A 14,602-nucleotide genomic window follows, 5' to 3' on the forward strand; every position below is an offset into this window, starting at 1 on the left:
TCTAAAAGAAATCAAAGAAAATTATTTTTCACTCAACACATAATTAAGCTCTGGAATTTGCTGTCAGAGGGTGTGGTTAAGGATGTTAACTTAGCTGGGTTTAAAAAAGGTTTGGACAAGTTCCTGGGGAAGTCCATAAATTGCTATTAAACAAGTTGACTTAGGGAATAGCCATTGCTTATTACTGGCATTAGTAGTTTGGGATCTATTTAATGTTTGGGTGTTTGCCAGATACCTGCATCCTGGATAGGCCTCTGTTGGGAACAGGATGCTGGGCTTGATAGACCCTCAGTCTGACCCAGTATGACAACTTCTTATTGCTCTTAACCTGCACGGATCGGCAGTTACAAACCTAAACATCTTGTTGGTCAAAAGGGATGGGCTTTTTTTGGCCTTTATTTGCTGTTATTTCATTTACTCTCTTAGCAGCCTGGCCATTGCCCGAGCATCCAGCTTTCAGGTCCCCTGCATAGCCTGTCAAACAGACCCGGCTGTGTGAATGCCTGTGCATAGGGCACCAAGGGAAGAGGGTACCACAGAGTGTTGGAAATTAGCATTTTTTCTGTTGCCCCCTAGTTATACATTTTTTTTCTGGTAATGCTTGGCATATCTTCAGCCTTCAATACCCTAAATCATGAATTCTTGGGGGACCACATGAAAATTCTGGGTATGGGGGCCACTGTTCACGCCTGGTTCTCCTCTTTTCTATTGGAGCAGTCTTGTAGGGTGACAATGGATGGTGCCTTTCTGTTTCCTCTATCCACGGATGTTCCTCAAAGGTCTTCGCGTTTGCCTGTTCTTTTGCAGCATCTACTTAACTCCTCTCTGCTCACTTCTTTCTCTTTTAAATGATATGCAGATGATATCCAGTTCTTCTTTCCTATTTCTTCTTCTGTGGATCTGGCTCTGGAGAAAATATTGTCCTGTGTATCCCAGATCAGAAATTGGTACTCGGCTGAGAACAAGCTGCTGTTGAACGTGAGGAACACAGACGTTTTCCTTCTGTCGTGAACGGAAACCGATATTGCTTCTCTTGGTGTTTCACTTGACGGTGTTTCTATACCTATCAGAAACCATGCACGTGATTTGGCGATTCTTGTGCACTCCTGATTGACTTTACAGTCACACTTCAACTCTTCAGTCCAGGTATCTTATTATAAACTCTCTCTTCTTAATCAGGCTGTGTGAAAGGTAGTGGGTGTGTGGGCCCTTAGTGCTGCGGTGTAGCTGATGCAGCCTTGCGGGAGAACCCCCAAGGCCTATGCTGGCAGCTGGCGAACGCATCCTGCAGCGGGACAGTCTGGAGCTTCACCTTTACTAGCTGCCTCCCCCACAGGTTGAGCCCTTGAGTTCTGGTGGCCGGCAGGCGGGTCCCCAGGGCGGTGGTGATAGCTAAAGTTCAGAGACACACCAGGATCGGGGCAGACAGCAGGCTAACAGAGTCAGAGACGGGCCAAGGTTGGGGCAAGCTGCTAGCAAGAATAGTCAGGGACAGGCAAGGGGTCAGATCCAGGCAGCAAGTAATTGTGGTCAGATCCAGGCAAGCCCAGGGTGGACAAAGACACTGGATTAGATGAGTAAGGGACACAAGGCAAGGCTGGAAGGCAGAAACTAGGAACACAGGAAGTAGCAACACATACTGCAAGCAGGAGACTCATTGCTGAGGCGTTTGATGCTCTTCCAGGGGAGCCTTATATGCAGAGGAGGCCATGATGTCATCAGAGGGCGCCGCGGCCAAGTTCCCACTGCAGGTCCTTTAAATATGGGGTTGCCGGGCATGCGCATACCTATGGGAGGCTGGGAGGAGCAGAGGTCAGCTGTGTCCCATGCCGCATGGGGCTGCATCCTGGGCCTTGCTGCTGGCAGTGTCCGGCAGCAGCATGCAAGCCGTGACAAATGTGTTGGCATCCTGGAGTGAATGCCGCGGTTTGCAGGGCCTACCCACGAGCTGTGAATCCTAACAGGCTGATTTCCGTACTGTTACACAAGCCTGGATTCTATCTACTCTCAGTTACTGTAATGTTCTTTTTGGGGGGGCTTCCTTCTTCATATTTGAAATATCTTCCGCTGATACAAAATTCTGATGCTAGTTTGATCAGTGGGGTAGCCCCTCGGGAATATTTTTCTCCTGCTTTAGGCACCCTGGATTGGCTACCTGTCCAATTGTGGATTATATTGAAAGCACTGCCCTGGTTTTTAAATCCCAGCACAATCAGGCCCTGCCTTGTACTACATCCACAATACACAATTACTAACCAGGCTGGACACTCCGGTCATCTTCTCAATATCTCTTAGAAATCCCTTCTTTAATGGTTACATCTCTCTCTGAATCTAGAATTAAGATGCTTAGAATTGCAGGCCTTACTCTGTGGAATAGCTTACTGGAAGAGTTAAAGGGAAGAAACAGACCTGATGTGCTTTAGAAAAAAGCTCAAAGCCTGTTTCTTTTCTCTGACTTTTCCCCTCTTAAATTCCCTCTTAAATTCCCTCAGGGAGGCAGTGACTCTTGAGGGTGGTTTGGCAATGTCTGTCTCTGTGGCTGTAATCAGAAACAGGATTTGGTTGCATCCCTATGGTTTCTTTTACTGTGTCTTTAATATTTTGTAATTGTATTTACATGTGTTGGTTTGCTTATTTATGCTTGTGTATGTATTGTTATCCACCAAGATTTGTGGATTGGTGCAATGCAAGTTGTTTAATGAGGATGTTGGGGAGATACCAGTTCCGGAGATGGTTTTCAAGGGTGATGAGTCAGATGAACTGTACCAAATCACTGAACCTGGAAGATGTAGTAGGCCAGATTGACAAACTAAAGAGTAGCAAATCACCTGGCCCAGATGGTATGTATCCTAGGGTACTGAAGGAACTCAAAAATGAAATTTCAGAATTGTTAGTTAAAATTTGTAACCTAGCATTAAAATCATCCATAGTACCTGAAGACTGGAGGGTGGCCAATGTAACCCCAATATTTAAAAAGGGCTCCAGGGGTGATCCGGGAAACTACAGACCAGTGAGCCTGACTTCAGTGCCGGGAAAAATAGTGGAAACTATTCTAAAGATAAAAATCGTAGAGCATATAGAAAGACATGATATAATGGAACACAGTCAACATGAATTTACCCAAGGGAAGTCTTGCCTAATAAATCTGCTTCATTTTTTTGAAGGAGTTAATAACATGTGGATAAAGGTGAACCAGAAGATGTAGTGTATTTGGATTTTCAGAAGGCACTTGATGAGAAAGGTCCTTTATGAGAGGCTTCTAAGAAAACTAAAAAGTCATGGGATAGGTGGCGATGTCCTTTCGTGGATTACAAACCGGTTAAAAGATAGGAAACAAAGTAGGATTAAATGGACAATTTTCTCAGTGGAAAAGAGTAATCCGTGGAGTGCTTCAGGGATCTGTACTTGGACCAGTGCTTTTCAATATATTTATAAATGATCTGGAAAGGAATACGATGAGCGAGGTTATCAAATTTGTGGATGATACAAAATTATTCAGAGTAGTTAAATCACAAACGGATTGTGATACATTACAGGAGGACCTTGCAAGACTGGAAGATTGGGCATCCAAATGACAGATGAAATTTAATGTAGACAAGTGCAAGGTATTACATATAGGGAAAAATAACCCTTGCTGTAGTTACACGATGTTAGGTTCCATATTAGGAGCTACCACCCAGGAAAAAGATCTAGGCATCATAGTGGATAATTATTTGAAATTGTCGGCTCAGTGTGCTGCAGCAGTCAAAAAAGCAAACAGAATGTTAGGAATTATTAGGAAAGGAATGGTTAATAAAATGGAAAATGTCATAATGCCTCTATATCACTCCATGGTGAGACCGCACCTTGAATACTGTGTACAATTCTGGTCGCCACATCTCAAAAAAGATATAGTTGTGATGGTGAAGGTACAGAGAAGGGCGACCAAAATGATAAAGGGGATGGAACAGCTCCCCTAAGAGGAAAGGCTGAAGAGGTTAGGGCTGTTCAGCTTGGAGAAGAGACGGCTGAGGGAGGATATGATAGAGGGCTTTAAGATCATGAGAGGTCTTGAACGAGTAGATGTGAATCGGTTATTTACACTTTCGAATAATAGAAGGACTAGGGGGCACTCCATGAAATTAGCAAGTAGCACATTTAAGACTAATCGGAGAAAATTCTTTTTCACTCAGTGTACAATTAAACTCTGGAATTTGTTGCCAGAGGATGTGGTTAGTGCAGTGAGTGTAGCTGGGTTCAAAAAAGGATTGGATAAGTTCTTGGAGGAGAAGTCCATTAACTGCTATTAATCAAGTTTACTTAGGTAATAGCCACTGCTATTAATTGCATCAATAGCATGGGGTCTTCTTGGTGTTTGGGTACTTGCCAGGTTTTTGTAGCCTGGATTGGCCACTGTTGGAAACAGGATGCTGCCTCCACAGAATGCAAATCTATCTCAAGCATATTCATTGTGGATATCCTGAAAACCGGACTGGCTGGGGGGGGGTCTTCCATGACAGGTTAGAAAACCACTGTCCTAGGGCACTGGTGCAGACCTGTCACCATTTTGGTAGTCCTACTTTGCACTGGGTCCACTGTGTCCTTCCAGGAGTACAGCCTCCAGAAATGGACATAATACTACCAACCACCTGTATAACAGCATCCTCGCTTCCTTATGTCTCACTGGTTATGTATCTCCCTGTGCAGCCTAGCATCCCTACGGCTCTGACTGCCGCTTTGTTTCACTGTTGCACTACCTTAAAATCAATGGCTATAATCACCCCGAGGTTTCTTTCCTGCCTTATGGCCATCGATATCTCACTTCCTTTGGATTACTGCAATCAGTTTTTGCAATCAATTTCAGTAATCAAGCTCAGGTCTCATGCAGGGCAATGCTCATTGCTGCCACTGCCGAGCTGCTGATGCCGGCCCTCCCTGCTGTGCTTTGAACCAGCAATCCAGACCTGCGAATATCATCCCTTGTGCTCCCAATGCACTCAAGTGACACCCAATCTCAAGTAGCACCACTTCCTTTCTGCAGCTTCATAGCAGTGATGCAGAGCCCATCAATGGATAATTTTTGCTCCCTTCTGTTAGTTTTACCTGTTTTCCTCCAGGTCTTTCTTCTGACAAGGTCCTTTGAGGAGATCTTTTGTTGTAGGAAGCTCTACAGCTCTGAACAAAAAAATGTGCAAGGAATTTTTGCAATTAAAATCTGTGATGAAATAAAGGAATGCCAGCACATCCTGGGCTTGTTTGCCTTGGTAGTCTTAATGGTCAATATTTATAGAGCTAAGTACATATTTATTAATTCTAGTTCAGCATCATTCTAATAGGTAGACTCTCTGTCGGTTAAGTATCTGTTGCTATGAATTTTACTTCCTTCTTTTTCTGTGTATTGACACTGCCTTGTCACCACATTTATTTTTTTTTTTTTAGGAACCTTTCATACTGAAGTAAAAGCACCTTGTAGGATCGCTGTTTGTCCGTCTGTTTTAGGTAATGTATCGGGGAGGCTCTGGCTGAATGGATTTGGCTGAAATGTGTTTTGGGAGACTCTTGAAACAAGCAAAGGCTAAACTAACCCTGCGTAAATGCATCAGGAGGTTTAGTTTCCCTGTAGGCGGACTATGAAACACGCCACATTTTTGGTACACTGCCAGCGTATGTATTACCAGCATATTTTCATTTCTTCACCTTACCAGGATGTCTCCGATCTTGCTTACCTGCTTGAAACACTCTTTCTCTCTTTCTCACAAGGACTCCGCAGCCTGCCTAATCTCCGTTGACAAATGCAACAGGAGCTGGAACCTAGACACCTTGAGGTCGACATTCAAAAGCCATTCAGATGGATAACTGAAATATTATCTGTCTAAATGGCTACCCAGCTATTTTCAAAGCTGTATGCGGCTAAATTCTGGAATTCTAGAATTTAGCCGCATACATAAGAGGCATCCCAGGGGTGGGTGGGAGGTGCTTCTGGGCAGAGCAGAGTTAGCCGCATAGGTTATGTGGCCAGCTCCGATATTCGTAGTTAGCCACCTAACCTATGCGGCTAACTCTGGTTGGCCCATAGGGCAGTCCTAAAGATAGCCGGATGGGTTAGTCTGGCTAACTAGCCGAGCCGCAGAGCAGCCGAAAATTGATCTCCTTGTGTACTAGTGCATTATACTGGGCTTGGGGGTGCACAGTCCTGGATTTGTCAATAGGCACCCATTATGCCTGTGCTTAGGGTGGCAAACATTTAGGGGAAGCAGACTAACTTAAGATTTGCTGCCTTCCAACTCTGCTGAATCTCTGTAAAGGATCCTTACAGGAGGTAGGAGGATGAAAGCACCAAAAGTGCCTAGGGGCAGCAAAACCCTAAATTCATCCCTGGGTGTGCAGGAAAATATTTTTGTTTTGTTTTGTATTTTTTTTTGATCATTTGTTCTTGTGTCTCTCTCATTTTAGCATGCACTAAAATGAAAAAAAAAATAGAAACGAAATTTTGTTGTTCTTGTGGTGTCCTTTTCGATATGAAATGATACAAAATGAACCAACCAATCTCACTGTTTTCCTGTCATTTTTTGAGGCCAGCATATCAATGTATGGAGCTACAGATGAGCAGTTTTGTTTGCATTTGACAGCACTCACTATAAAAGGCTGAGCCCTCTTGTTCCTTATCTGTGGACAGCTCAGCGTTATCTCTCATCTTGTCCTTTCCCTGAGAGTGACATCATCCCCTGCCCCCCACCCCAGAGCCTTCAACAGGATTGTAAATCTCGGAATTTATTTTTCTTTCCTTTGACCCGACAGTTTCCTCCTCCTTCCTCCTTCCAGCTTGACCGGAACCAGGGCCGGGATTTGGCCCCACGAGCCTTTTTTTTTTATCAGCCGCCTGAAGAATTTTCTTTTTTTTTTTCTTTTTCCTAGGAAAGGCACAAGGCTGATTACAAAGAAAGATGGGGACTGCGGAAAATATGTGTCGGGGACCTCAGAATAATAAAACTGGGTCTTGAACAATGCAAAACCGTCTAGGCAACAGAACCTCTGCCTCCCCACCCACTTTACTAGTCTGTTCAATGCAGTGACAGTCCTGGGCCCCAATGACCAGAGCTCCTTCCAGAGCCCTACAGTCAGAGGCCCTGAATCCGGTCACGCAACGTCGCCTCTAAGCAGCCATCGCCTTCTGGAGCTGTATGCTGAGGGCCCTTGCACTGGCATCTTTTGACCTTCCCATTTGGAGTCCAGTGCTCTAGTGACCTGATTCATATTTAAGTCATAGGCCATGAAGGGTGCTTTGCATGTGCATAAATCCCAAATGAGTCAGTTTGGAGGGTCAAAGTCGTGCAGGCTCATGCCTCGTGCCAAATGACTCACTCTGCTTGGCTTATGTTTGAATTTGGTCCACAGTGGGTGTTGTCAAGGCACAAAATGGGAGGAAGCATTTGACGACCAAGCGTTTTCTTATTATTATGTCTTTTACTAGCTGGAATCGCGACCTCTTGGCATGGTGCAGCCACGCCCCCTGCTGTTGTTACTGGCGGACCCTGCAGAGTCTAGGTTTTTGGGTCTTTTTGACAGGACCCAGAATTTAGAAATAGGAGAAGAGCATGCTGCCCACGTGAGGAGGGGGTGGAGGGCAGTGGTTAGATGTGTCCTGTTCTGAGAAGGACTGGAAGGAAAAGTGCATCATCAAGACCTTGTTTTATGAATTGATAGGTGTTGCCCTTGAAGTTCCTGGGTGTAAAATGTCTGAGCATTTTCCCTGGAGACAACCACAAAGCTTGTCTGTCTTTGAGGCTGGATTTACTAAGCTATTTCCCCCTACTCACAGAATAGCAGGGAAAGCTTTAAGAAATCAGGCTTTTAGTTGCTTAGAACCCTTCCTCCTTTCTAATGATAAGTGTATAATCTCCCCTCCCCGCTCCCAGGTTTACTATCGGACCTTTTAGGGCTTCATAGCAAACTACATGGAGAAAGAGCTACAGTAGAGCAGTATTAAGGCAGCTGAGCAACCTGGCTGGCTGAAATTCCCTTTGGGTGGGTTTTTCATAGGGACTGGGAATCATCTGAGCCAAGGCCATTCGACTCACTTCAGCCTAAGACATAAGGTAAACAGTGGAGTGCCTCAGGGATCTGTTCTTGGACCGGTGCTTTTTAATATATTTATAAATGATCTGGAAAGGGGTATGACGAGTGAAGTGATCAGCTTTGCAGATGACAAAATTATTCAGAGTGGTTAAATCACAAGCGGATTGTGATAAATTGCAGGAGGACCTTGCGAGACTGGAAGATTGGGTGTTCATAAGGCAGATGAAATATAATGTGGACAAGTGCAAGGTGATGCATTTAGGGAAGGCTAATCCATGCTGTAGTTACACGATGTTAGGTTTCATATTAGGAGCTACCACCCAGGAAAAATTCTGGGCATCATAGTTGATATTACAGTGAAATAGTCGGTTCAGTGTGCTGTGGAGGTGAAAAAGCAAACAAAATGTTAGGAATTATTAGGAAGGGAATGGTAAATAAAACAGAGGATGTCATAATGCCTCTGGATCGCTCCATGGTGAGACTGCACCTTGAATACTGTGTACAATTCTGGTCACTTCATCTCAAAAAAGATATAGTTGCGATGGAGAAAGTGCAGAGAAAGGCAACCAAAATGAAAAAGGGCATGGAATGGCTCCCCTATGAGGAAAGGCTGAAGAGGTTAAGGCTGTTCAGCTTGGAGGAGAGACGGCTGAGGGGGGGATATGATAGAAGTCTACAAAATCATGAAAGGACTTGAATGGGTAAATGTGAATCGGTTATTTACTCTTTCGGATAATACAAAAACTAGGGAGCACTCCATTAAGTTAGCAAGCTGCTAGCACATTTATAACAAATCGGAGAAAATTCTTTTTCACTCAGTGCACAATTAAGCTCTGGAATTCATTGCCAGAGGATGTGGTTAAGGTAGTTAGTGTATCTGGGTTTAAAAAAGGTTTGTACACATTCCTGGAGGAGAAGTCCTTAAACTGTTATTAATCAAGAAGGAATAGCCACTGCTTGTTGCCGACATTAGTAGCATGTTTGGCTACTTGTCAGGTACTTGTGACTCAGATTGGCCACTGTTGGAAACAGGATACTGGGCTTGATGTACCCTTGATCTGACCCAGTATGGCATATCTTACGTTCTTATTATTTGCCATACTAGGTCAGACCAAGGATCCATCAAGCCCAATATCCTGTTTCCAACAGTGGCCAATCTAGGTCACAAGTACTAGGCAGGATCCTAAGGGGTAGATAGATTCCAAACTGCTTATTCCAAGATTAAGCAGTGAATTTCTGCAACTCTGCCTTAATAATGGTTTATGGACTTGTCCAACCGTTTTTAAACAGTCTAAATGAATTCCAGTCCTGATGAAACAGCAGAGCAGAGTCTCTCTAACATCATCCCTCCCATGCTTTTGGGCAGGTCTTCCTTTGTTGGTAATTGAGTTTGCTTTCAGGGGCATAGATCTGGTATCCCTTTCAGTAAAACACTTTCATTCATTCTGCCTTCACATCATTAGGTTTCTTCCTTTTGTGGTTATTTCTGGGGGTGGCTAATCAAGTTAAGCCTGGCCGGCTTCGTGCTTGTTTTCCAGCCAGGCCCTCGGCCTCTTGCTTGGCGTTCTGATCTCGCTCATCAGATCTTCACTGAGCTTTTTCTGAGCTTGACGCGTCTGGCGTAGGATTTATATCCTGTCTTGAACATCCCAGAATCATTAGTCTAATTTTGCCACCCCTTATTTGGAAATTGAAAGCTCTCTTCCATCCTGCGAGGAGGGCCTGAACCTCAAGCGTATCGTTTTCACGGCAGGTTGCTGTTTGAGTTAACTGGGTTATGTATTACTTTTCCTGGCTGGAGAAACATTACTCAGAATAATGAGACTGCTGCTTCAGTGCTGTTGCCAGGGTGTGCGCTCTATCTGTCCGTGAAGTTCTGTACTTCTTAAGCTGGTGGTTTTAAGAGGGAGAGTCATGAGAATGACGTCTTTGTCTCACACAGCAGTACTTGAGAAGAAATGCATGTTCAGGAAGGAGACGCTAGAGAACTGGTACCATTTTCTGGATCAGTAAAGGAGTCTCCCCTTCTTTCCAAAGAAGGGGAGTTGACACCTCCGTGTCGGTACATAAGATATTATTGTGATATAATAGGCTTTGTCCCCACAGAACGTGTCTTTTTATTCATCATGTTGCGGTGAAAAAAATGTTTTTGGCAGATACGTTGAATTTCCTCAATGTTTTCTTTTATCTTTTTTGACTCTTGACTTTGGAACTATGAGCCGGCATTCATTAAGGTCAAATCAGTTGCCATTTTAAATCTGACGTTTGTTATGGAGCCATTTTTATTATTTCAACATCCTGTGCTTTGTATAAATGGGAGTGTACACCTTTAAGGGGGGTGCTGGGTTTAGGGATTGTGGTTTAAAACCTGGGATTGGTATTCAGCTGCTTCAGAGAGATAGGGAACCTTTAACTATTGGTTAGGGTGTTGCTGTGCACCTGGGGGATCAGAGTGAATAGTGGGAACTTACTAGAAACTCCAGTTAATAATCTGGAGGCTCAGAGATAGAAGGAAAAACTGTTGTTCACCTGCTTGTTGCTCACTTAGAAATCCTCTAGCTGGTGAAGTTACCAGACACTAAACCTTTACAAGAACATAAGTTTTGCCATGCTGAGCCATACCAAGGGTCCATCAACCCCAGTATCCTGTTTCCAACAGTGGCCAATCCAGGTCACAAGTACCAGGTAGGATCCCATGGGGTACAGAGATTCCAAGCTGCTGATCCCAAGAATAAGCAGTGGATTTCTACAACTTCCTTAATGATGGTTAATGGACTTTTCCTCCAGGAACGTGTGCAAGCCTTTTTTTAAATGCAGCTACACCAATAGCTTTCACCACATCCTCTGGCAATATTTTCTCCTATTTGTCTTAAATGTATTACCCAGTAACTTCATTGCATGTCTCCTAGTCTTTATATTCTTTGAAAGCATAAACAACTGATTCGCGTTTACCCGTTACACTCCACTCATTATACGTGCTTTGTGCTACAGAATTTGTAGATTATTTTGTTTTGTTTAGTTTGCAGCTATTGAAATAAAAGTAAAAAAGTCAAAGTTAAGCAAGAGCCAGTTAATTTCTACTGCAAAAAGACTCATAGTACGAAGATGAACAAACAATCTGGTTGGACACTTTTGGGATCCAGAACAACCTTTACAAAGTATTTTAATGATTGTGTTTCTACCCTGGCAACTCCGCTGCTGCTCAGTTCTTGGGTTTTTCTAGTTTGGGCAGTTTCCATGTGTTGTTGTGAATTTTCATTCACAGTTATTGCCGTTATTTGTCCTCCCTCACCTCCTTGTCTGGCCATCACAGTGGCAATCCTAAACCGAGTGGCAGGGCTGTGGTTACATTTAGACATCACTACAGGTGGGCTGAATGGGTGATCCACCTCTGCGTTTGTTCCTACAGAAGTCCAGGGTTCAGAAATACCGAATCCAGCTGTCCCACGTGGCCCATCATACGTGTAAAGGGACATATGTTGAGCCAATAAGTAAGATGGATTTTATTATAAAATGACCTATTAGCAGTAGCAATAGCAGTGAATGTCAAGTGCCACATTTCCAAGACATAAGACATGCTCAGGGTCAAGAAAAACCAGGATGTTTTGGGGTCATAGCTTTCCAAGACTGCAAATGATTTTCTTTAGACTCATGATACCGGTACTGTTTTTGGACCAACCCTAGTGGTTCTCAACTCTGATTGTTAAAGATCCAGCATATCCCCAAGGAGTATTCACAAGCGGGGGACATGCACACATCTGCTGTAATAGGTCAGCATTTATATTTTGGTAATACTGAAAACTAGACCTGGTTGGGGGGGGTGGAGGAACAAGGTTCCCTTTGACCTTGACTCAGAAGTGTGATGCAAATGGCAGTGAAGTTTCTAGAACCTAATTTTCTTCCTCATAATTTTGTGACTGCCAGACACATAGCAAAGTGTTATTGAAGCTGTTAACATATCATAGAACAGTGGTTCTTAACCTTTTTTCGGCTGGGACACACTTGACAGATGAGTCTCACATGCGTGACACACTGAACATGTGACTGTCACGGGGCTATATGTAAACATACACTCTGCATCCACAGGAACCCCCTCGACCCCCGACAATGGGTCAGAACAGAACTAGGTCATTACCCATACAACTCACTATACAAAAAAGATATTCTGGTTCTGGTGACATCTCAGTAAAAGCAAAACAAACTCCCTTTACTACCAGGTACAATCGCCTTCCTTATGAAAAGCACTAATTTACCACTAATGCATATCCTATTGAGAAAACACAACAAATAAGACATGCTAGTAAAATACCTCACCTTGGTCACACACCCAGAACTGACCACCAATTACAGAAAGACCACAAATTATAAATATGGAGACAGAAACTGGAATGGAAAACCAAAAGAGCCACTCTGCATGCAGTGCGAACCTGGAGAAATGGAAAGAGAAATATAGCATCTAACATAGTCCCAGGATCTGCAATAATGCACACAAACTAATCTGCATTATGGCATGCACTCCAACAGTAACAACCCTATCTATGAAAAGGTATCACTACAAATATTAAACCAGGCCCTAAACACCAATACCCTTCCTATTAGGAAAACAGAATAAGCCAAGCTGCTATAGAACCCCACGCAGAAATAATTGTAAAACTATACTAATAAATGTTTCAAAACAGCTGATGAACAGAATAACATCCAACAATTAAAAACTCATAACAATTATTTAAAAATTGTCCAAATACCAATTACATATTTCAAAACATACAGATTACATAATACCCAATAATTAAAATGGCAGTCAATCAAGAAAAATAAACTTAAAAAGCCACCTTTACTTACCCTCTCCAGCAACTCTCCTACTCCTTTCTCTTGCAGGCCAAAAGCACACACCAGAAGCAGCAGAGGCTACTGAAGCTCTGTCCTCACGATCCTCTTCTCAAGGCCCACAACCAGTCACTCACTCACACACACATACCCCAAATTAGACCCCATGACCAGTCTCTCTCTCACCCAGAAACGCATCACCTCCCTGACCAGTCACTCTCTCAACCACACACATTCTCTCTCTTATATACAAGTTCAAATCACACACAAATGCTCTCGCACCCATTCACACCCCCCCCCACACACACACACCAGTCCTCACCCAGGCACCCATTCACACCCACACCCATTCACACCCACACTCCCATTTTTCACATGCATGCACTGGGCCTCACCGCCAAAGCTCTTCTTCCTTCGCTGCAGGGATAAGCTCCAGTTCCACCCCGGCTTTACTCCAGCGGGACTTCTTTTTTGCCACCACGGAGATGGACTCCCGTGGCAGGCTTGCTTAGACGGGATAGGGCTTCCTCTTTGCTGCCACGGGGATGGGATCCCGTGGCGGTCTTGCTTGGCCAGGGTAAGGCTTCCTCTTCGCCACCATGGGGATGGGATCCCGTGGCGGCCTTGCTTCATCGGGGTCGGGTTTCTTCTTCACTGCCACAGGGATGAGCTCCCTTGGTGGCCTTGCTTCATCGGGGTCGGGTTTCTTCTTCACTGCCACGGGGATGAGCTCCCGTGGCGGCCTCGCTTCGACACTGCCACTCCTCCCAACCCTGGCCTATGCTATGTCCCTTCTTCCTCCCTCACTGGCCAATCAGTGGCTTCCTCCCTTCTTCCTACTCCCACTGGCAGGTAGAAGGGAGGAGGCTTCAGATTGGCCTGTGCGGGGGCAGGAAGAATGGGGGAGGCTTGCTATTGGCCCGCGGGGGCAGGGAAAGGGGAAGCACAACCAGGGCAGTGGGACAGAGGGAGCCGCGACACACCTGCCGGTGCTTGGTGACACACTGGTTGAGAATCGCTGTCATAGAAGACCCCAGAAGTTCATGCCCAGTAAAGTGAGACCTGAAAAATTGAGTAGAACTGCTGGTGGCATGTTTTGTTTTGTTGTTTTTTTTCAGGCTCCCATGTTCTGATCTAAAAAAGAATCTTGTTGAACACTGTTCTGCATGATATCTTAATTTTCTGGGCGATGTGTGTGTCTTCTGATTAAGATGCAATACCTAGCTTTAAAATTTCACTTTTCTTTCTTCTTCTAAATCACTTTTCTTATTGCAAGTCCAGGGAATACAAACTATCCCTTCATTTTCCGCCTGCTCATTCAGGTTTCCATTTTCAGCTCGTTTGGAACTGGCGTCTATAGGGCTACGGTGCCCATTCGTAACTACCCAAGGATTTTGCCCTCTATTTTATATCCTCTCCTGGTCTTTGCAGAGGCAGTCTTCAGCCAGGGTTTCACACCAGGATGTCTTCCAGAATCCTACAAGCATGGGCTAAGTCCAGCCACTAGGTGATGCTGTGGCATAATGACTATGGCTCCCTGACCTTCTCCAATCCCCCTGTCCCCCAAAGGGGCTGTGAATTCTGCCTCCTCAGCAGGTTTTCTTCAAGAACGTTTCTGTACTTTTTCTCTGTTCATTGTCCCTTCTTATCCTGACAAGTGCTTCAGTCCTTGGAAAGAAACGTTCCCATAATATGCTAAAACCAAACATCTTTGGGAGAT

General features: G+C 44.3%; 1 protein-coding gene across 8 annotated transcripts in view; it reads left to right on the plus strand.

The window, feature by feature from the left end:
• GTF2IRD1 (GTF2I repeat domain containing 1) overlaps positions 1 to 14,602 on the plus strand; it is a 193,888-nt gene that overhangs the window by 69,043 nt on the left and 110,243 nt on the right. The window contains exon 2 of one of the 8 annotated variants that reach the window (XM_029612145.1): positions 5,419 to 5,478. The exons of 6 other annotated variants lie outside the window; for them this stretch is intronic. The gene's annotated coding sequence lies outside the window, so the exon portion shown is untranslated. Of the gene's footprint in view, positions 1 to 5,418; positions 5,479 to 11,525; positions 11,547 to 14,602 lie in introns of those variants that run through there. One more of the 8 variants, XM_029612146.1, reaches the window with a different exon arrangement.

The sequence above is a fragment of the Rhinatrema bivittatum genome, chromosome 8 (assembly GCF_901001135.1).
Source record: "Rhinatrema bivittatum chromosome 8, aRhiBiv1.1, whole genome shotgun sequence".
Classification (NCBI taxonomy): Eukaryota; Metazoa; Chordata; class Amphibia; order Gymnophiona; family Rhinatrematidae; genus Rhinatrema; species Rhinatrema bivittatum.